Source organism: Numenius arquata, chromosome 3, assembly GCF_964106895.1.
Source record: "Numenius arquata chromosome 3, bNumArq3.hap1.1, whole genome shotgun sequence".
NCBI lineage: Eukaryota > Metazoa > Chordata > Aves > Charadriiformes > Scolopacidae > Numenius > Numenius arquata.
The window spans coordinates 62,101,288-62,123,746 of record NC_133578.1 but is presented as its reverse complement, the minus strand read 5'-3'; positions in this window follow the sequence as shown (position 1 = coordinate 62,123,746).

Genomic DNA, 22,459 nt, shown 5'->3' with positions numbered 1-22,459 from the left:
CGTGTCCGTAGCCTCAGTCTTATTTGATCAGCAAGTAATCACTTTTGTCACTCTTCTCTGAATTCCTTCTAAATTACTAAGGAGGTGCCCAAGACTGAATATAATAATTTGTCCGTGGTCAGACCAGAGCTATAGGGAAATATTCTTACACTATACATCCCCTTGCATAGTTCACACTTCCGTCAGTTACACTCTTTTGCTGCCATTCTACACTACAAATTCACATCTAATTATATGTTCTGTATCATACCTCTGTTTCATTAGTACTTCCCTAGGTTTCTCCCTGCTGCCATGTGTGTTTCTACATGGAAAACAATCCTCTGTGTGTGAAGGTGGGGTGGGGGTGGAAGTAAACAGAAGAATACAAATAATAATTCAGATGAAGCAGTAGAAGTTGATCTACTATTCCAGAAGTTGTTTTACTGGTTGAATCTACTAGTGGTTCCACCACTCTCCAAGTTGAAAAGGAAGTCTAGAGGATTAGAAAACCAGTCTGACTTAAAGGGAAATTTAATCTTCTGTAAGGATTATAGTAATATGAAATTCTCCTCAGTTTTTTTTCCATGATGTATGTATCTAAAGCTGTCTATCTGCTTATACAGAGAAATAGCAAGATGATAGCAGAGATAATAAATGAGTTAGGAAGTATACAAATTTGGGATGGAGAGTAAAAGAATTCAGGAAGACAATGGGTCAATGCAGCTAAAAGGTAACAAAAATAATGTGTTAGAAGTATTAAGGGCAAACACAATCAAAATGACAGTGTTGATTGATTTCTAACAAAATTTGAACAAAGAAGAAAGAGCAAAAATGCTAAATAAGTGTGTATGGTTTATGCCTGAAGGAAAAATATGTGATAGTATTATATATTAATGGAATACTTTCTACTTTAAGAGTGAGGAAGAATAATGATAAACAAAGCTACTAGAATTAGACATTTTAAAATCAGCAAGTCCAAATAACATGTATATAAAATCTTTTAAAGAGTTGGCTAGGGAATACTGGGAAAAAGAGAAGACAAATAAAGTTAATACTGTACTAACAAATCAGGCTACTGATTTTAGTGAGTCTTTGCAACCATCAGTTATTCTGGCCTGCTGCTTATGACGCTTTTAACAATTTCTTGGGTGGGATATAAAAGTTATACATTTTAGATGGTGTAAAGTTTGGAAGGAAGATAAATAATACAGAAGACAGGCCATTGGTACAGAATGACCTAGTAAGCTAGTTGTGGTGAACCAAAATGTTTCAGGATGGGAAAATGCAATGTTGTGAACACAAGAACAAGGAAAGTAATCCATAAAGAATTGAGGTCATGGGCTGAAAAAGTCTTAGATGGTTGAGTTGGATAGTCAGCTTAATATGAGTTGGGACAGCAATGTTATAGTCAAAAAGCCATTTTGGAAATCTCCGTTTGCCAAGGTTAAATTACCACTGCACTGGAATTACTGTGTCCAGGTCTGCTGTTCATGATTTAGTGGAGAAAAGTGCACGGAGTTCCTAGAGTATTAAGATATATGGGAGAACATAAAGGGTCTGATTTGATAGAAATATATATATACAGATGAGAACAAAATTTGATAATAAAAGGTTTCTCAGTCTAGCAGACATAACAAGATCTAGCGACTGGAAGGAGAGGCTAAACAAATTCCATGAGAAATATGGAACACGTTTTTAACATTAGAACAAAGTGCCAAGTGTTGTGGTATAGCTTCTATCACAGGAATTACTTTTATCGGGGTTGGATGCTTTACTAAACCACAGCTGTTGGAGATGAAGCATGAATTAAATCAGGAAAAATACTTAAGACCATGTTGCCATTGTATATTAGATAATCACTTATTTAATGCTGTTCTTAAATTCTAGGAGTATTTTACCCTAGATGTACAAATTTGAATATTTTCAGGTTTAACATTTATAAGTGATTTCTGCTTTTCTCTCTCTGACTTTGGAAAGTGGCAATAGAGAATATTTGTATTCTTGTGACAGCTCTGAGATGCAATAATTAAAACACCCTAATATAGGTATGATACAGGCATATATCAGAAGGACTTTCCCAGTCCTTAGGAGGCTGGGTAGAGCTCTAAGTTTGAAATCAAATCAAGTCTTTTTTTAGTTTTTAGTGTGTGCCTCTAGAATTTCTGAGTTTCAAGCTCTGACTGCTACCTCTAGCAGTTGCATGATCACTTTTTCACATTTAAAATATTTTTTCTTTCTCAGATATGAAAAAATGTACTGGCTGAACTTCCAGTAGTTCAGTAAAACTGGTGAGACTAAGCTTATCTGTAAATTTAAGCCCATATGTACTCCTGGGATGAAAATACCCATAATTATACAGGAAGTACATTCACATAAACAAAGCAAACACATTGAAAATGTATTGAGAAATGTTTACATTTACTCTTTGAGGTATCATAATATTAGCTATGATGATTATAGTCAAACTTCCATGTTATTCTCTTAATAAGCACATATATATAATTTGATACCCAGCAAATAGCAGCAGGAGCCCTTTCAAAAGTCTTTTTAACACAAGGTCACGTATATCGGACAGGAACATCATGGTGCTCCTCTGTGAAGCCCTGATTAGCTATTTCTTCTTGTGAGATAAAAAAAAATATCTCAGTGCCTCTTTCTTGTCTCTGTAGTAAGCCCTTGTATCTTCTAGATGGTACCAAAAAAACCCTAAAAGATTTAAAATTAAAAAAAAAAAAGTAGAGTAAGTCTAACCAATTCTCTATCCACTTCAAGTTTGACTACTCAGTTAAATAAGACAGAAGCTAAAACATTAATGGCAGCAATATACTGTCTTTGACAAATGTAGGAATGTTCATATCAGCAGGACACCATAAACATGCCCATTCCAGGACATTTCTAGGAAACAAGAATACAGTAGGAGGGTGATGATCCATTTGAATTAACCTATGTGAAGTATACACAACAAACCAGTTATTCAACATGCTGTTGCTGTTTTCTATGACGTTGGATGCTGCATGGTGCTTACTATCCTGAGCACTCCTGAGTGCAGATATCTGTTCCTCCCCTCTGAAAGACTGAGTGCAAATCCTGTTGGGGTGGAGCACCAGAGATAAAGATATTGCAACTTGAAAATGGTGATAGCTGCTGAGCTGGCGTCACACACTTGAGATGAGTGTCCAAAAGTAATTTATCAACCCTTTGCTTTTCATACTTAAAAACGTTTTGAGATGCTGTGATTAGACTCAGGTGTGTATGTCCCAAATCTTTTAGGGTTGTGGTTGTAAAGCAGTTCTGAAGTGCATTCAGGCATCACTAATTTATCGGTGTAAAAGCCGGGGGCCACCAGCTGCTGGGCTGCTGTTTTTCTCTGCAGAGGCAGATCCTGAGATAACTGTGTTGGGGTTTATGCTTTTCTCGCAATCTTCAGAAGAATGTGGCACATGACCACTGAACAAGGAATTTGCAAGTCCGGGCCCTCCTGCGCTAACAGCCACTGGCCAGTTTCCTGTAAATCCTGAACAGAGCAGAATCAGCACCTCACAACTGTATCTCTTGTGAAGGCCTTTACAAACTCATTCCATGTCCCATGGACATGGTGAGATCCAATCTTTGCCCATGAGGAACCCAAGGCAGAGACTTAAATTTAGCCCTTTAATTCCCAGGCCCGTGTTATCGCCCTCCCAGCATGGAGGGAAGCCCACAAATACACAAGCCTTCCCCAATTCCTACTCAGAAGCTGATGAGTGCTGGGTGGAACTGGCCACACAGGAGGTGCGGCCAAGGCGCCGACACAAAAGAAGCTGATTCAGCTCATTCCCAGATAATTTTCACTGTCTTTCCCTGCTGGAATTCGTGGGAGGGTTGCAGCGGCAACAGCAGCAGCAGCATCAGATCTTCCTCCAGCTCTCCCGTTTGCAGCGAGTAGCAAAGGGAGAGTGGTAACTCCTGCACCGGTGGGAGTGGTTTGGGGAGCTCTGCAGGAAGGATAAGTGTTGGAGCTGTGTCGGGAATGCTGGCCTCCTCTCGTGCTACGGTTACTCAGCTATTTCACAACTCTCCTAATGGTCTTGTCTCCTGAGGTTGGAGCGAGGCTTGCAGCTACTTAGTGACCAGTCTAAATAGCAGTCTTGCACAGCTACAAATTAGATTAGAGGAGGCTCTGAAATGCTGACAGATCTGTGCCTATGGTCTCCAAGATTGGCCCTGACCGTTCAGGGAATAAGCGACTATGAATAATAATCTCTGGGAAAAATCAGTGCCAAAATTCGTACTGTTCATTTCTGTGTCAAGCGGCCAGTTTCCAAGTTCTCTTCTACTCGGGACTTAGGAAGTCTGTGGGTAGCCCTGATGCCTAAGAGTCATCTGTGAGATGGAAAGTCACAATGAAGGTTGAAGTTACGGCTAGATGGTACATAGGATGCATATGAAGATGCATTTCAGTGGTTAATAGAGAAAGGCTAACTCAAAAAGAAGGGGGTTAGAAGAATCCATTGGTTATGATAATTCTGTACCCTAAGTGCCAAAACCAGAAGGTTTGACAAACTCTAATCCAATCTATTTCTGTGAGTTGAGAGAAGATATATCAACACTGCAGTTAGAGAAGGTAAAAACATGGCATGAAAATTAGACACGAAGAGGAAGTGTAAACAAATATAAGAGCAGTATTTTATAAGTCCAGTATTTTGTGAGGCAGCTTCCTGAGGTAGGTAACAGGGAACCCAATTTTTCACACTTCTTGTTTCTATTCTTCTGATTCTTTTGTACTTCTGTGCAGCAGAGGTTATCACGCTTGCTTACAGACTCAGATGCTTTGACTCTTTTTTTCTTCTCGTTGCTAAACTGCATTAAAAAACCACAGATAATAATGTGTCTTTTCCTTTGCATCGCTTGTCCATGTAAGCAGCTGTTACAGTTGCTAAGGGATTGCTATATGACTTTGAATGGGAGACTATTTACATACTTATAAGCAGAAGTAGGTCTGAAGGAATATTATTATTATTAAATAGTGACCCGCATGAGAGCAAAATTTAGTAATACTATGTTATACAGCATATCTATGTGTTCCTATATAGTCCTGCAGTGCCTGTATAGACCTTTTCAGCTGAGAACTTTCTCAGTTCAAAAAGTTTACAATTATCAGAGAAGAAAAGCTTCAGTAAACGGAAGACCTGTCAGTCCAGTCTAGCAGGAGTAAATGCATTACATTATTTACAAGTAAACTCTGCTTCCTTCTAAAACAGGGGTGTGAGAATTGTTCCCAGAGGGAGTTTGTTTTCTAATTCCATTACTTCAGTTACCATTAGTATATTGTCTCACATAAAACAGTAATTTACTGTATTTATTGCCTTCATTGTTTGTGAGGAGTTGTAACTTAGCTTTTTGTTTTGCTTTAAGCAGGTTGTGAGACAAAATATGCTTTTTGCCTTTTTAATGTCAAAGAGCTAGTTGAAACACACACATTGTTTAAAGTAAGTCACATTTTATATTTGACATTTAAACAATCCAATTTTTCTAAGTTTCTTGAGATATTTGCCTGGACAAACAAACAAAAGAAGAAAAGCATGGAAACGAATGTGCCACTGGATGTGCCACTGTGCCAGCATGTCACTCTTGTCACTGATCAGATACCTGTATCTGTTCACTGGAAGTGTCGTCCATTTTGTCCTTTGTGTTTGTCACCCCCACTTCATTGTCTGTGTACACGAATGCCTTTTGGGCTGGTGTGCTCCATGGAAGACACCCATGGCTCCTGAATGCCCAGCCATCCCAGGAACTTCATCCTCAATAAAGACTGAGGTGACAAATATCTTCAACCTCCAGTGCCTTCAAACTGGAGCAAAAGTAACTACTATATTCTCTGGAAAACCACAAGGAACTAGAAACATGCATTCAGTCAGCACCACCCAAGCCCCTTTTGTTGAGCACAGGTCTGAGACTGACTGGTTAACAACTGCTGTAGAGATGGCAGAGGTCTGGAATGAAACCTGGCGGCACAGTGACGTGCTTGTGGTTTTTTGTGCCACCCACAGCTGAAGTTTCATGCTGTGGCACATTTCTGTTGGCAGTCAGATGCTGGAAGCCTAGGAAGAGCTGGTCTGTGAGCCACAGGGATGGCTGGGAAGCTGTCCTCCTGGAACCTTGGTCACCTGTGTCAGAGCTCCAGCAGAGTGGGCGCACCATGAACACTGACCACCAGCACAGGAAGGGGGTGGCAATCTGCTGGCACTGGTGCCCAAAGAGGTACTCAGTCTGTGAAGCACTTCACATTCATGTGTGAGAGGAGTAAGTTCTGTCTCCATCAAACAGGCACTGCCCTGCAATGCCACACGTGGTGCCCTGTGAGTGCCCCAGGCAGCTGCAGACCTTCTCTCACTGCAGCAAAGGGATGCACAGGCTGACTTCTCATTTCTTCCTCACTTAGATTTCCCACTGTGAGCCTTCTGGCTGCAGGTGTCCTGGCTTAGAAGCTCTCATGGTGAGAAAAGCTGCGCAAACCTTACCTTTGGCTCCTTCAGAGGGGTAAATTACTTCAATTCACTTTAGCTTGAGTGTGAACAAAGACGTTCAAGATGCTGTCATAAGTTCATCATCTTAAAGGAATGGTTTCTTTTGCTGTCCAAATATTCCCCTCAGTCTCACTCCCACCTGTCTATCTATCATATTCAAGATTAAATGCAGAGTGTAATAGCAACTAACCTAGTTAGTGCCTGCAGATTTGTCTTGCCCTGAGAATAGTTATTAGCTTGGCTCAATTTGAAAGATTATAACTTGGTGTCTCAGCAGGCAGAATCCTTCCTAGGATCTTCTCATTAAAGCCCAAGTAATAATAGCCAGCATAAAAAAGTGACTCTCTACTATTTAGTGACATTTCTGTCCAAGCTTACAACAGAAATTACAACTAATGATTGATTATTTCTCACCATTAGAAAGGAAATTCTTTATTTTTAGGAGCTCTAGTAAATTAGACTAGAGTGACTTTTGCCATGAGAAGTCTGAGGATGAAGTATGCTGTGCTTATTTCAGTAATTTTCAAAGTCTTGGAAGACTTTATTCCAATTTCAACACATAAATCAAAGAAAATAAATCAAGCTTTTTGCTTCTTCTTGCCTTTAACAAAAAAAAAAAAAAAAACAAAAACCAAAAACCAAACCAAACCAAAGCACAAATCCGTTTTCTACAGAGTGAGAAGTGATTTTGAAACCTTAATTGTTGATCAGCAAATACGTCTAAATTTAAAAAAAAATAAAATCCCTGGGTACTCGTTTGGACAGATATTTTATATTTATATTAATGATATGTAAACCTCAAATACTTATGAAGTATAGACAAGCAATAAAGTTTAAAAGCGAACAGAATAACTCTAACCTTTGACCAGTTGTAGTGCCTCTACTTCAAAAAATATTTAAATGAATGATGAAAGACTCAGAAAAAGTAACTGAAATTATCCAGGAGGAGAGATGAAGGAAATTTTGTCTACTCGCTTTATGGGAAAGAAGGGTAATTGGTGATGCTATTATGGTCTATAAGTCCATACATGGAGAAGAGGGTCTCATCTGGTTAAAACAGTAAAATAAAATAAAATAAAATAAAATATAACAAAATAGAACTGGAAGTGGAAATTGTACTAAATCAGGTTAGGGACATTTTTAAGAGTGATGGTAATTAAACAGTGGAACAACTCACCTAGCAGTGCAGTGAATCCTTCATAATTGGAACTCTTTAAATCAAGGCAGACATCTTTAGAAAGATATACTATCTTCACACTGCAGTTACAGCCTTGGGGCAGCCAGTATTGAGCATTCTGTGGCCAGAATTGTGCAGGAAGACAAACCAGAGCTTGTAAAGGTTCCTTCTGGTTTTAAGTTCTATCTTTGTGAGATACATTTTCCCTATTTTTAACTTTTTATTAGTGTGCATCATTACAGTTACATGGCATATCAAGGTAAAGCTCAGACTGAGGTTTTAAAGCAGAAAGATGGAGAGATTTTGTGTAATCATGTAACTCTGGGTGTGTGTTCATATCACATAAATAACATCCCCAGTTGCTTAAACTAAGAGGCTGGGCTTCTTCAGTAGTTAGAGATGAAGAGAGAAACTCCTTCAAAGGGTAGTTGATGGTAGTCATCACTCTCTCCATCACCCACACAGGTGGCTCTGGAGACATGCCTCCAAAGGTTGGCTGTTGTTTCATGACAAAGCCCCTGTCAAAAAATGAAGTCTAACCCCTTTTCCCTGTCCCAGATACTGTGCTTTTGAAACGACAATAAGTGAGATAAAAAAGATCATTCTCAACTGGACCAGTTCACTTTTATGGCTTACAGTGCAGTTGCATGAGTTTTGGCACAGCATGAACAAAGGGATAGGGACAAGAGAAGGACAGCCACTGGACATGGTAGGTCCAGTCCCTGGGTATCAGCCCAGACTTGGACAGCCACATGCAGGTCCAGAAATTTGGCTCATGTCTGGAAGTGTGATCATGATCTCTTTTTATGTCTGTGGATTAGGTAGGGGTATAGAGCCACACTCTTCCCCCAATTTCAGGTTTTTCATCAGACCATAGAAGAGCATAACCTGCCAGATTAATTTTTCGGTGGCCAGCAGAGAATATCTTGTTTTACTTCTGAGTTTCCTGAAGCACCCTGTGATCTGGGAACTTCCTGCCGTTCGAAAGGGGTGGCTAGGTGGAAAGGAAGTGAGAGACAAATGTGGCTTTCATTGTTATCAGATCATTTCCTGCACTTGTGATGTACCTTCATCAGGAATTAAAATAAAAATCCTCCTGCTCTGAAGAAGGTAATAGCAATATTTGTCTGGGAGTTTTAGAGCAGATAAGATTCTTGAGGTTTCTGTGTCTTATACATCCATAAAGAGATGTAAGTGCCATCTCTCAATTGAAATTAATGAGAATTAGGCACCCAAATATCTTTGTGGATTTGAGCACTCATGTTCTAATTACTGTGGCAATTAAACATGCTGAAAAACAGGTTCAGCTGCAGGAATCTTGTCTACACTAAGGCCTGGTGAAATATTTATGTAAATTTTCTTTCTAGACATGGCTTGAGTTTGCACTGGTGACTGTGCAAAACCTCTCTGATTGTACAGGACACGTACAGTAAGTACAGCCCTGAAACTAAACCTGTGCACTTGGCTTAGAAAAGATTATAAGATACATATTCATGAACTCTGTGTCGTCCTTCAGCAAAACAAGATAGTTACAAACAAAATAATAAAAGATAAAAATAATCAACTCTTACATAACGCAAATAGTAGAATATAGAAGTTGTTGAGTTTTTCTTAAATCACTTCTGTAGTAGATGTCCACAAATCAGTTGATCTGCTCACTGTACTGATTTCTGGAGGCCCAGGACTATATATCCAGCATTTCCTGTAATAACATATACATCTACAACTATGTAAGTATCTACATTCTTTTGTATTTCTTTCCTGGAGAAAGAAGAATGTAAAATGACTGCCTGTTTAATTTGCAGTCTCTTAACTGTTTGGGGCCAATATAATTACCAATATTATTCTTATGCATATACACACTACTGAAGCACTAATGTTAAAGGAGACACCTTCATTCTGAATTTTCTAACTTCAAAGTAATGAAATCCTTAACTTCAATACCACAATAATGTACTTTTCAATGTTAAGTACCTAGTCCTAGTGTCAGTGTATAGAACAACCTTGGCTAAAAAAGCCCAATTAGGTCATGTAAATGAAGTGCATTTTCATCCAGTCCTACTGGGAAAACCAGCTTTGTCTGAATGGTTGTAATTACAGAGTTGATGGGGAAGGGGGAAAACAAATTTGCTATGCATGAGCCCTTCCCAAGTAGCCTTTTTTTCTTCTAAAGCTTGCATATCTACAATAATGGCATTAAAGAGGAAGGGGAAAAAAGGACTTTTTCCTTACAGAGATTGTGTTAAAATGCGTCTCTTCAAGAGTCTGAATGATACTTGAAGTTCGCTATAGGAGAGATGCTACTTTCTCTGATGCATCTTTTTGGTTACTTCTCGCTGCTTGCCAGCGTCATTGGGCTGCTTGTCATAATTAGCAGCCTAGGTGTACACATCTCCCTAAAAGCTACCCTTTGTAGCTTATTTCAGGCAGGCACTTCCATTTTCCTACTCGGGTCCCTTTTTTTGATTCACACCCTCAGCTAGGCCTGTGAAAGTCAAATCAAAAAGTGACATGCAGAATTCCAAAAAGTGGACTTTTTCTAGACTTTCCAAGGTGTTACTCTCTTTTCTCTGTGCCTGCTCCTGAGAACATACACCCCATTGATGGTCAGGATTCACTCTGTGTCACGTCACCTGCGTTCATCAAAAAATCGGAGTTCATTTTACTGAATTTACTCATCTGAATTTGCATCACAGTGTGTAGCTTGCTCACTGCATCTCTGGATTGCTGGTTGGGCTGTCTCTGACAAGGAGAAATAGGGCACCAGTACAATTACCTCCAGGGGTGCTTCCTATGTGCAAACCGTTCTGGCTTCTGTGACTAAGGGCTCATGAAGGTCACATAGCCCTTTCTTAGACATATCTTTCAAATTCTGTGTATTTGTTTACTCCTTTGATTTCTAAATAGTCCAAATTATTTTCTGCCCATACCCTACACAACAGTAATTCAAAAACATGTCTCTATTCACAAATATAAGGCTATTAATCACAAATGTTCTACTTACAAGTCACTGTATGAGTGACTCTTTCATACATTAATCATAATGTAGCGCATAGCTTTATTTCCTTTATTTAAAAATAGCCAATGATCCTCAGTTCAATGTGTATATTAATGTCAACAATATCAGTGTATTTTGCAATGCTGAAGAACTAAGGGGGAAGGGATTGGTCAGGGATGAGTTACTTGGTTTGAGTTGTGTTTTTGTTTTGGTTTTGTTTTTTTTGTTCCATTGATGCATACACTGAGTTAAAAAACCCCAAACATAACATATACAGAAAAATTGCCAAAAGTATCCAGCTTTTCCACCAGCCTATTGAGGGTATTTCTGGCCATTGTTAAATAAGAAGTCTAATACATAAATATTTTAGTATGTCATAAGGTAACTGTCTGTTTTATGTGCGCAATGAAGGGAGCTAAAAGCAGTGGAGTCAGGAAGGAAGGGAGCAAAAAAGTAGTAGTAAAGAGTATTTTTTGCCCTCTGTGGGATCAGTTTGTCCAGGCATTGATGTAGACAAGGACACACATGTTTTCTGGGTCATGATCTGCACTTCACCACATCAAGATCCTAAGTGTAACCGAATGCTGATCCATCAGCATTATTTTTGTCTGATTCATGCTGTGCTCAGTAAAACCTTGTGTACAGGCATGTGATCCAGCTCCTGAAGAGTAAGAGGTATGAACATACATGAGGTTTAAGTGACCTAAGGCTGCTGCCACTTGTGTAGGTTGATGTGCTCTTCCCAAAAGGAATTACCATTTCCAAATAAATCCTCTTTCAAGACTGATAAGCACTGAAGAGAATTAAGCAAGCTCTTGAATAAGTTGAAAGGATGTCTACAGTTGTTTCATGTTTTTCAACACAGACAGTGGCACTGCCATTTCACAAATAAAAGACGTGTTTTATATTAATCTTGGTGTCAACAAGCCTTAGTGTTAACCAAGGTAGCGTTCTTTTCAGGTTACATTTCCAGAGACTAACCATTACAAGAGGTACCGTATTTAAATTTCAGACTTCTGGATGTGTATTTTTTCTTACACAGAGGTCAGACAGAAAGCAGGTAAAGGTGCTCTTCTCACTCAGAATAGAAAGCTCCTTCGAGTTGTCTCAGTTCAGGAGCAAGTTATAGCACTCTTGTAGACTACTGGAGAACTACAAAGTCACCAAGTGGAGGAACTGGGTTCTGAGCAACTGGATGTTAGTGGCCCTGCTTGAGCAGCGGGGTTGGACAAGATGACCTCCAGAGGTCCCTTCCAGCCTCAGCCATTCTGTGATTCTTTGATTCTGTGAACATGCTGACCTTTCTTCCTTTTTGTCTAAAATTCCCCTGGTCTAAGTTCAGGAGCTGATGCAAGGCAAATTTCTGCCTATCAGTAATCACTCCTGGCATGCAGTGGTTCATCAGATCATGTCTTTGCAAGATGGACTTGTTCATGATACAGCGGGTAAAGCCGGATTAAGGTCAAGCCTTTCCTTACACAAAGCATGTGTGCTTTGAAAGTTAGATATATGAGTTTAGTTGAATGAAGTTTTTTACGTGTCCTTGTGTGTATGCTTGAAAGAGCTTCATAGGAGACTGGAAGAGACCACTAAAGACCGTATGTCTTACCTTCATTTTGTGACTTTTCCTCCACTTGTAATTAGAAATAGTGACAGCATCTTGGTAGTTTTACCAATGCATTGTGTGTCTGAGATTCCCAGGTGCTTTTATTGCACCTCCTGGGCCATATATTGTGGGTATGCTTTTGATGTTCATAGTGGAATGGAAATGCACTTTTTTGCAAAGTGATATATGTATATATGAAAGATGTTTCCTTTTCCTAAACTTAATCTGGGACCTCATATCAGTATCTATGTAAATAAATCTTTTTTGCAATAAAAACATGTTGCTTGTAGTCTGTCACATTAAAATAAAGATTTGAACACAGTGAGAAGTCATAAATGGAAAAGAAAAAGTATTTACAAGAAATCAAATGAAAGAAAACTCCTTTTGAGCCAAACACCTCAATTGTACACTATTGTTCCTTAATATTAGAAGACACTGTAGGAAGTTTTAATATTGTTATGCCCAGGACACTGCAATTTCATAGCAACAAACTTTAGGAATAAGACCGGAAAATACCTCTGTTTAAGGCTAATGTAAAGATTACTAAACTTGTTTATTGCTTTTTTTCCATTGACTTCAATGCACTTTGAACTGATCCAGATTAACCTTCCCAGAACTGCTGGAAGGAAGATGAATATGGAACTGAGGCAGGCAGAGGTAGTGGCTCTATCTGGCAGAGGCTGATGACAGGACAGGGGGCTCAGGTTGTTTTGATTTGCTGAACTTGCGGCTGAGATGTGGGAAGAAACGCTGCCACCTCTTTTATTGATATTTGTTGGGAGACAGTCATTATATATTATTCCATATGTATGGGTATGTGCATGTGAGGTTTTTCAGAGCTTTGGATGAATGCCTTTTACATAGCATTTTTAAGATCAAAATCTATACAATTATGTGGATTCCTGCATGTAAATGATTTCAGGGAGTCTGGTGTTTTAGCATTTTTAATTTTCTAGTAGATTTTATGATAGTGTAAAGTGATAAATTATCTTTTGTGGCTGCCAGAGTTATTTAACTATCTGCAGACATGCCATTAGCAGGAGCAGTCTGTGCCCATTCGGTGTTCCTCATCCCTCCTGGGGAGACTGCTCAGAGGGAAAAGGGTTTCCAGGCATTTTTTGTGCAAGGCCCTCTTGCCAGCAGTGCCACCGGGGCGCTGGGGAGTCCTGGCCAGCCGTGCTGCCCTATGGGCAGGAGGAGATTTTTCTACCGCGCAGTGGAGAAAGCTACCAAACAAGCATCGGATGTTATTGACTTTCCATCACTACTGGCCTGTGTTAAAACCAGTGACATAGAAGAGAAAGGTTCCATTTCCCATTACCAGATATCCAATCCCCCTAGAAAACATCTGTTGAATCTGGGATGATGCCATGGTATTAGCTCTTCTGTTGCATGCTGTTTCATTGGCTGTTCTCAGCACTGCCCTGTCTATCACAACGCATAATCTCTTTTCAGAGACATTTCAACCACATCATTAGGGTCCCCAGTCCCATTTCTTTGAAAATCGGTGGTAGTTTTTTGCCTTTGGCGCACAACTTGAAGTTCAGAAACTTGACTCTGTGCAGGGTGTAAGAAAGGGAACAAAAGTTTCCCGATGATTTCATGTGACAAAAGTTGTGCAAGGAAAAGAAGTGGGTCTGCAGAAATCCTGCAAGTTGCCGTGTTTATATTCCCAAGAAACTCACACGGGAGTGCCTCAGACACATAACTAAATGCTCCTCAAAATGCTCATTATTGAAGACAGTATAAGAAAACGGTCTTTAGAATTCATGTGATATACTACCAACTGGAGGGAGAATAATACAGAAATACTTTCTTGATGATGTGTACTAAAGCAGCAGGCATTTAAGAGCAATGGATGTCAATCTCTGAGGTTTTCGTAAAGAATTGCAATTTATGACGTGTTAGGGTAAACAGTTGGATTATATTTCTGAAATGCATGTTCCATCAGGTAAAATCATTGTGATTATAGGCTCTAGTACTTTAAGTAAGTAAGTTATGCACTAAAAGGCTGAAATTGTAAAACAAGTATGCTTATGCTTAACTGTTAATCCCTCTTTGTATCTACGCTGAGTAAACTACAAGAAAAGAGAAACTGCATGAAACAATAAGGGCATAAATGGCATGTTATGTCATCTTGATAAACAATGACTGTTATACTGTTTTCCTTCAAGAAGCAACTGTGACTGGCCTCTGTATTCTCCCTCAATGGAGAATGTGCCTGAGTGTAAAAAAAAATGGAGGATTATTTAGAAGTTACTTTGTTCATTCCCCTCAGTGAAAGCAGCAATTTCTCTGCTTCTTCTTGCATTGCTGCTTTTCCTTCATTTCCTCAGCTCTTATCTTCTACAGAAAGCTGCAGTTATTATTTCAACAACCACCTACTATCATGCAGAATGTGAGTTTCGAATAAGTGAAATAAAACTTGCTTTAAGTGGTTTTGCAAATGTTTGACAGCAGAAGATAATAAATGAAAATAAATCTCCAATATTTCTCCTAATGCAATTTGTGGCATGTCAACGTCAAAGGATTCTAACAACAAATCAACAAATATTTGAATGAAAACAATATACATAACTTATTTTTCTATATTAGAAACAACTGTCAAACAATTACTGTATGACTTCATGAATTAGTTGGTTGTTTTGAAATATTCCTGCTAGGATTAAAAAAAAAAAAAAAAAAGAAAAAGAAAAAGAAGAAAAAAAAAAAAAGGCTATACGGGCCTTTGAGCCTGAACATATTGTGTCAATCATAAGCATATGCAATGTATCTAAGCCATGAGGTAAAAATTTTCTTTGTAAATTATTTCATAAATAAATAATTTGCTTGAAAAAAGTTTATGAAAATATTTTTGCCTTTATTAAGTTCTCTACAGTTCTTTTGTGGTGAATATAAACAGATTGATATTGACGTCTTCTTGATCTGCTTTATTTTAACTTGAAACGCAGAATGTATCATGCAAGCATTTTTTATAAAGATACGGTAACAAACTTTTTCTGAGAGATACAGTATTTCATTAGAGTTGTCTACTTTAAACTACGAAGACATATTTTGTCCTTCTCATCTTTGCTTATGAACGGCTTTTGCGGTTTCATTTTAAAAGCACATGCACAGAGAGGCTTATGTCTTTTAAAAATACCTCTCCCTTATATTGTTCTACAGGTGAAAAAAGGTGTGTTTGTTATCAAAGGTTTACAAGTGTTGAAACCTGCGCTTTCATTGTCATCGATCTTCTTCACGGTTTGTCTGTCATAATGCGAATAAAATCTGGGAAAGCTGCAGCCACATATACGAACTGGCTGGGATTTAAGGTGTGGGGGGCATCATTTCCTGGTTTAAAATAAAAAAGACATTAATAAGTCTCACTAGAGCAGAGAAGCAAAGGGGAATAACCCTTGTTTAAACATTTTCCACTCAAGCCCTGCTTGTAAGATGCTTAGCCAAGCCATCAGACAAAATACCTGCAGATTTTAACCCTTCATAGGCAAGACATCTGCCAAGTGAACAGTCACTCTGGGCTGACATACTCAGTAACAATAACAAAATCTAAATTGCAGAGAAAAACATGTTTGAATTGGTGCGAACGGGACAAAAACATTTGCATTCACTAAAATTTGTGAAAGCGGTTTGTCTCGTTGACTGTGATTCAGCCATGGCATTTGCAGCTTGAGAAAAAGTAAAGGTTTACAAAGTCAAGAAAGGTTCTCTGTGCATGTATTAGTAAGCTGCTACTGAGCATGGCCCGGGTACCAAAGTATCGAGGCAGACTTTGTAACAAACTTTAAATTTTGATATCACTTTCCTTCGCATTCCATATATAAACATCTCTGCTGCTCAGAACTGATTTTCTGCTGATGGGTACAGAGGGAGTCCCACACATAATCTGTCAGTTCTCCTCTCCCCATCTCAGGGATCCTACTGTGTGCTTCATCGTGCGACTATATTTTACCTTCCATTTTCAACAAGACAAGTTCACCTCTTGTATATGAATTATTGCTTTTTTATTCATAGAGCGCTTTATCAGATGATCCTACAAAAGAACTTAAGGGGGAAATGTGTTACTGTGTGATTTACATGAGCAATTACTTTACAAATCTGCCAGTGGATTATACTAAACATATATGAAGAATGTTTAAGTTTGGCGAGAGGGCTGCAAACGCCATACGTTTTACAGTAGGGTTTCATTTGCGTCAGCGTGTATCTCTGAAGATTTTACGCTTTACATTTCACCATGTATTTGAGAGTAAAATTGTAAGGAAAAAGTTATGTCATTTCTAACATTTGGGGGGAAGCAGCTTCATCTCCCGCACTGCAATGATTTAACTCTTTTCCAGCTTCTCCCTCGAATAACGTGTTAGTAGTTGCAAGCAACCAGAATGCATCTATTTTAATGTGAAATTGGTTTAAAACGACTTGCATGGGAGGAAAAACACGCCATATAAAGTCACCTAACGGCAGAAAAATTGTGTGTCCAAATGCCCAACAAATGTTTACATAGTTTTTAACGCCTACTATATTTGGGATTTTAAAACCCTTCCACAGGAACCTTTTATGTACTGCTTCTCCTTAGAGAGTGTTTTTACATTAACGTACAGACGTCTGGCAATTTGTAGCACGGGAGGAATCGGAGTATTTTGAAGTGAAAAGGTTCTGCTCAAGCACGAAAAGTTGTAAGGGGTTTTCTGGGAGCAGCTTGGGACTGACTGCGGTCGGTAGCAAAGAGCAGGCAGCACCGGGGCACGTTCACCCCCAAAACCTGGGAAGCGTCTGTCCATCCGCCTCCACACCCGTAGGCAGACGGGGCAGGGGGTGAAGGGACCAGACACGCCACTAAATCCACATCTCCCCGCGCAACCCTCCCTGCCCCGCGCAAAGCCCGGCTCTCCCGAGGGAGGCAGCTATTGCCGCGCGTGGGTCGCACCTTGTATTCCCCCCCCGCCCCATCCTATTTTCTGTGTAATCCCGCAGGACGGCGGCCGGTCCCGCTGACAGCGGAGCAACCCCGGGCCGCGGCCGTGGCCTGCGGGGCCATCCTGCCACCAACTTCCCCCGAGTCCCCGCGGCCGAGTCCCCCCCCCTGCGCGGCCTCGGCTGGCCGAGGCTCGGGCCGCGCAACTCCCGCGGCCGTGGCCCGGCGGCGGAGGCCGCGTCGCGTCGCGGCTGGCGGAGGCGGGGGGGCGGCGCGGGCCGGGCGGCGGGGCCGCCTGCACTGTCTCTTTAAGGGCGCTCCGTCTGGGGTGGCGCTTTCCTCCGCGAAGGCTCCTTTGATATTAATAGTGTTGGTGTCTTGAAACTGACGTAATGCGGGGAGACGGAGGTCCTGACAAGCGATAACAGTCCTGATAACGCGCCCGGCCGCCCCGCGCTCCCCAGGCCGCCGCCTCGCCGCCGGCGGGGGCCCCGCCGCGCCGTGCCCCGGCCCGCGCCCCCCGCCCCGCCGCGCCCCCGCCCCCGCCCCCGCACCGCACCGCCCGCCGGCGGCCGGCGGGCCCGTCGCCCCCTCCCCGCCGAGCGGGGCCGAGGGGGGAGGCAGCGGCGCCGCGGCCCCCCGCCCCCCCCGCTTCTCCTCCCCGGCCACCGCCACATAATCCGCGGCCAACTCCGCCGGCAGCAGGAGACGGTTCATGGCTCACGCCGCGGCTCCACCATCTTCCAGGCTGCCGGGGCTGTTGCTGACGGTTAATCAACAGGTAAGGCGCGGGGGGGCGCGGGCGGGGGCGGCCCGGCGGCGGGGAGGGCGCCGCGGTCGGCGGGCCGAGAGGGGGCGGCGCGGCGGAGGGGGGGCGTGGGGGGGGGGCGCGGGGCGGGGGCGCGGCGCCCGCGGCGTGTGCCCGGGGTGTACGTGTGTGTGTGTGTGTGTAGTGGGGGGGGCAGCGCATCCCCCTCCCCAAAAGCACCCCCCACCCCCCCCAAAAAAAAAAAAAAATAAACAACAAAAGCGGGGGGTGGGCATAATCACAGGGAGCCGCTCGGATTTCACAGGCTTTTTTTGGTGCATCACCCCCCCCCCTTCCTGCGCCCCCCCCCCCCTTTTCCCCCCGCCGGTGGGTCAAAGCCATGTGTGATGGCTGGAAATTGGCGACTTCAAAACCGCGGTAGCCCCGCTGGAGTCGGGAGGGTCAAGTTCAGCGGCGGCGGCGGGCAGGGGGAGCAGCCCCCTGGCCCGGAGGCGGGGAGGGGAGCGGTGGCGGCGGTGGCCGCGGGCTGGTGCGGCTCTGCCCTCCCCTCCGCGCCTCTCCGCGCCTTATCTCCGCGGCCGCCGATTCCCCGGCACCGGGGCGCTCCGGGGGGAGGGGAAGGGAGACGCGGGGGGTGGAAGTAGAAGACGAGCAAAGAGGGTTTGCATCCGATGAGCTGCAGTCGCACAGTCCTGCCGCTCCTGCCGCTGCTGGAAGTTTTAATGGGGATCATGACAAGCGGGGCACAGAGACACCATCATGAAGAGTAGTAAGTTTGGGAAAAACTTTTTTTCTTTTTTTTTTTTTTTCCTTTTTTTTTTTTTTTTTTTCTTTTCCTCCTCCTTGCCCGGGGACACACCGGGGGAGGCCGGGTGCGGAGCTGTGCTGCGCCGGGAGGGGGTCTCGGGGTCCTTCCCGGTCACACCGGGGAAAAAGGCGACATGGTGGTGGTGATTTTTTTTTTTTTGTGTTTTGTTTTGTTTTTTTTGAAATCGGAGCGCAGACAGACGTAAAACTTTTCCCTCTTAAAGGCGAAGCTCTGCTCTCAGCGCCGCGTCCCCACGCTCGGCTCTCCCCTGCCTGCCACAACTTTGTGAAGAGCCTCACTTCCCCCTCCCCCCCCCCCCCCCAACCCCCGCACCCCTTCCCCTCGTCCTCGGGGGCTGCCGGCGGGGGACTGCTCCCCGCTGGAGTTACCCGCCTGTTTGCTTTTCGGAAGGGAGGAATGAATGGAGGCGAGGCCGGGGACGGAGGGGCTGCGCGGCGATGGGCGCTCCGCGGTGGTGGCCCGGGCGGGGGGGTGGGGAGCAGCCTCCGGGCCGGGGCCGGGGCAGTGTCGGGCCCGGGGTGCTGCCACCCGCCCCGCTGCCCTGGGACGAGCAGCGGCTCCCCAGAGGGGCTTGACATTTTTTTTAGGGGGGGGGGGGGCTTTGTTTATCTGCCTCCTTGCTGCAAATCAAGGCGCTCAGGCGTCCCGACACTCCTACACGGTTTCTGGTGGGGCCCGCTAAGTCTCTTTTATATTTTATCTTTATTTCACAATCTGTTGTATCTTCTATCTGCAAATGGCAAACTTCTCAAGTGCACTATGGGGAGAAGTGATGAGTTGAAGTGGAGGGACGTTTCCCTTCCATCGCTCCTTCCTCCGCCGGTGCGAGTACCTTGCCTGGCAGGGCTGGAGCCAGGGGACATCAGCACACTTGGGGAACCGAGGCGACAAAGCCACTCCGAGGGGGAAAGTATTTTCTAGTAAAAGAGAGTGTAAGCTATTGTGCGGACCATGCTGCTTTCGCTGCTTTTACGGCACGCAGCGCCTTTTGAATGTTGATTGCAACAAACAATAATTTAATACGCTTCAGGTTTTTATTTAATCGGGTTCGGTAAGTTTCTCGAAGAACCATCAAAGTTCTTTGCCATTCAGGCAGGCTTCTTCAACTACGCCACTGAATCCTATGGATGTTGGTGGCATCATGTTACTTTCCTGTTGGTTTTAGGAAAAGTTGAACATTTAGAAAAGACTGCCAGAGTTAAAAATGCAAGGGGCAGCAAAGGAAAGTAGTGGTAAGAGCCAGTTCCTGACGTGGACAAAATGAGAATAAAAGTTACAGTAGTCTTTTGAACTGCAGTTTATGTTTGCCTCATGTTCACAATCTATGTGTTAGGTAGACAGCTTGCTCAGATATTCCACCAAAGTGACATTTAAAAAAAGCCCTCCAAAAGAGTGAAGTTTTTTTTTTTTTTTTTAAGTACTCTGGGTCTATGAGTAAATACAGGGTTTGTTTGAGAACATCAACTATTTCCTGTAAATTGTGATGCTGACAAGACTGTCTGGAAATGATATCAACACTTTGAAAGATTTTTTTTTTTTTTTCTTTTTTAACCACTGAATGAAAGTTTGTTAATAACGTGGTCAAACCAAACAAGTGGAACCTTTCTCTGCAGAGGGTGGGGGAAAAAAAGGACTTTTTTTTCTTTCCTCTTGAAAAATGTATACCTGCTTAAGGTTTGCCACATAGAGTCAATAACGTTGGAGTTCAGTAGTCCATCAGTGCCTGTATACAAGTTAATCCTCAGACTGTTTGTGACCACAGAAGTATACTTCACCTTTTTTAGACCAAGAGAGATTAGATATGAGTAGCCAGTTCATAATCCACCCTGTTCTCTCTGATTATCGCGCTTTTTTTTTTTTTTTTGTTACATATAATAACTTCTCTCGGTTTGAAACTTTGTATATATGTAGTTGCAACAAAGTAAGTAAAGGGCAAAGTTGCATCAGCTTTTAAGTTTACATGTTTTGCTTGTGATCCTCTAAAACAGACTCTAAATAACGCTGGGCAATCTTTGCATGTGAGAGTGTGGCTTTATTTTTTCTTTATTTCATACTAATGTTAATAAAGGGAAAAAAATGTAAATGACAACTTCAGACATCTGAGACTTCTTTGGGCATCAAACACTTACGATCCAGCCAGGTTATCCTCTTATATTTTTAATGCATTTTTAGCATAATTTATACGGTAGCTTTGTGGGTTGCCTCATGTTTTTATCAGTGATCAAGTAAATTCAGTATTATTTTATGCATCCCTAGCAGGATGATTTTTCTATCATGTTTTGTCTATCATTCGTAGTAAACTTTCGTAGTACACACTATTATCGTGCATTCTCTGGCTGCATGTGAAGAATATTATTATTCACATATCATGATCGTGTATTAATAACAGCATAGTACTAATTCCTGTGTGTGGACTCGAGTGTCTGGAGATGCAATGGTTGCTTGTTAAATCTCTGTATTTCAATTATATTATATTTTAATGCTACTTGACACATAGGGTTTTATATTTTCAAAGCATTGTGCAAACAATGACTAATTACTTTCTGTTCATGTGAATTACCTCTTTTAGCACTTTATCAGGCAGTTGCTTTGAAACAAAACTATTTTACATTACAGTGTGAAAGAGTTAAAAAATTAGCAAAGATGTTTAGGAAAAACCCAAAATTTTAATTACAAACAGGCAACCTTAGGTATGTATTTAAATTTTTCTTTTTATGTGGAACTTTCCTTCTAAGTTTGGGGGGGCGTATGTGTATGAATATTTATGTCTCTTACAAACTCTTGACAATATTTTAATGTAATAATCTTATAGAAACATTCTCAGATCTTAACTGCAGCCACACTGGCAGTATCGCTTTAATAAAGGTTTGTGGGTAACACCAAATATAACATTGTGAGAAAGTTTATGGTTAAATATTTTTGAACATGACAGGCTGGGAATCTCACAATCCTTTTGTTAGGTGAAAGTAAAGTGGAAATAAATTACGTTTTTAATACAGTTTCAGTTAAAACAAACTGCCACCTGGTAGTAAAAGTATTGGCCTTGAACAGAAATATATTCTGATTAAGATATTCTAACATAACATACATGTAGTGTAAAATGAAGCCATTCATTCAGTAAACTGACAACTTTCCAGTTGGTGTTTGCCCTTGCTTAATTTAGTTCCCTCTACACAACTAGTGAGGTAGTCTGGGTCTGGTTTTGGCAGTCCCAGGCGACTATAAACTTCGGCATTTTTGTCGCAAATATTACACCTCACAAGTTAAAAAGAATAGCAGGCAGGTATGAGGGGAAAAAAAAAGAAAAAAAGATTCTTTTTTGTTTCTGAAACTTTCTAAAGTTCTTACCTAGTATGAAAGCAATGCTGTTTTCAAATACTGGTGATTAATACTATAACCAGCGTAGTCTGCACCCATCTATTGTATAAATACCATTGCCTGTTGACCTTTGGATACATTAATTACAGCATATCTGGTCTAGGTTCTACTATTTTTGTCTGTCCAGAAGATAAATAAAAGTGCCCTTTCCAGTCCTCCTGGAGAAGGAGAAGAACTTTTTTTTTCTTGGTTCTGTCATGAATTATGTAGTTCTTTTTTCTATCCTGTGCCAATGAAGTTCTCTTTTGACTTTAAAAAGATAAGCCTGCATCCAAAGGGAGAATATTTGATTACTTTAAGCCTAT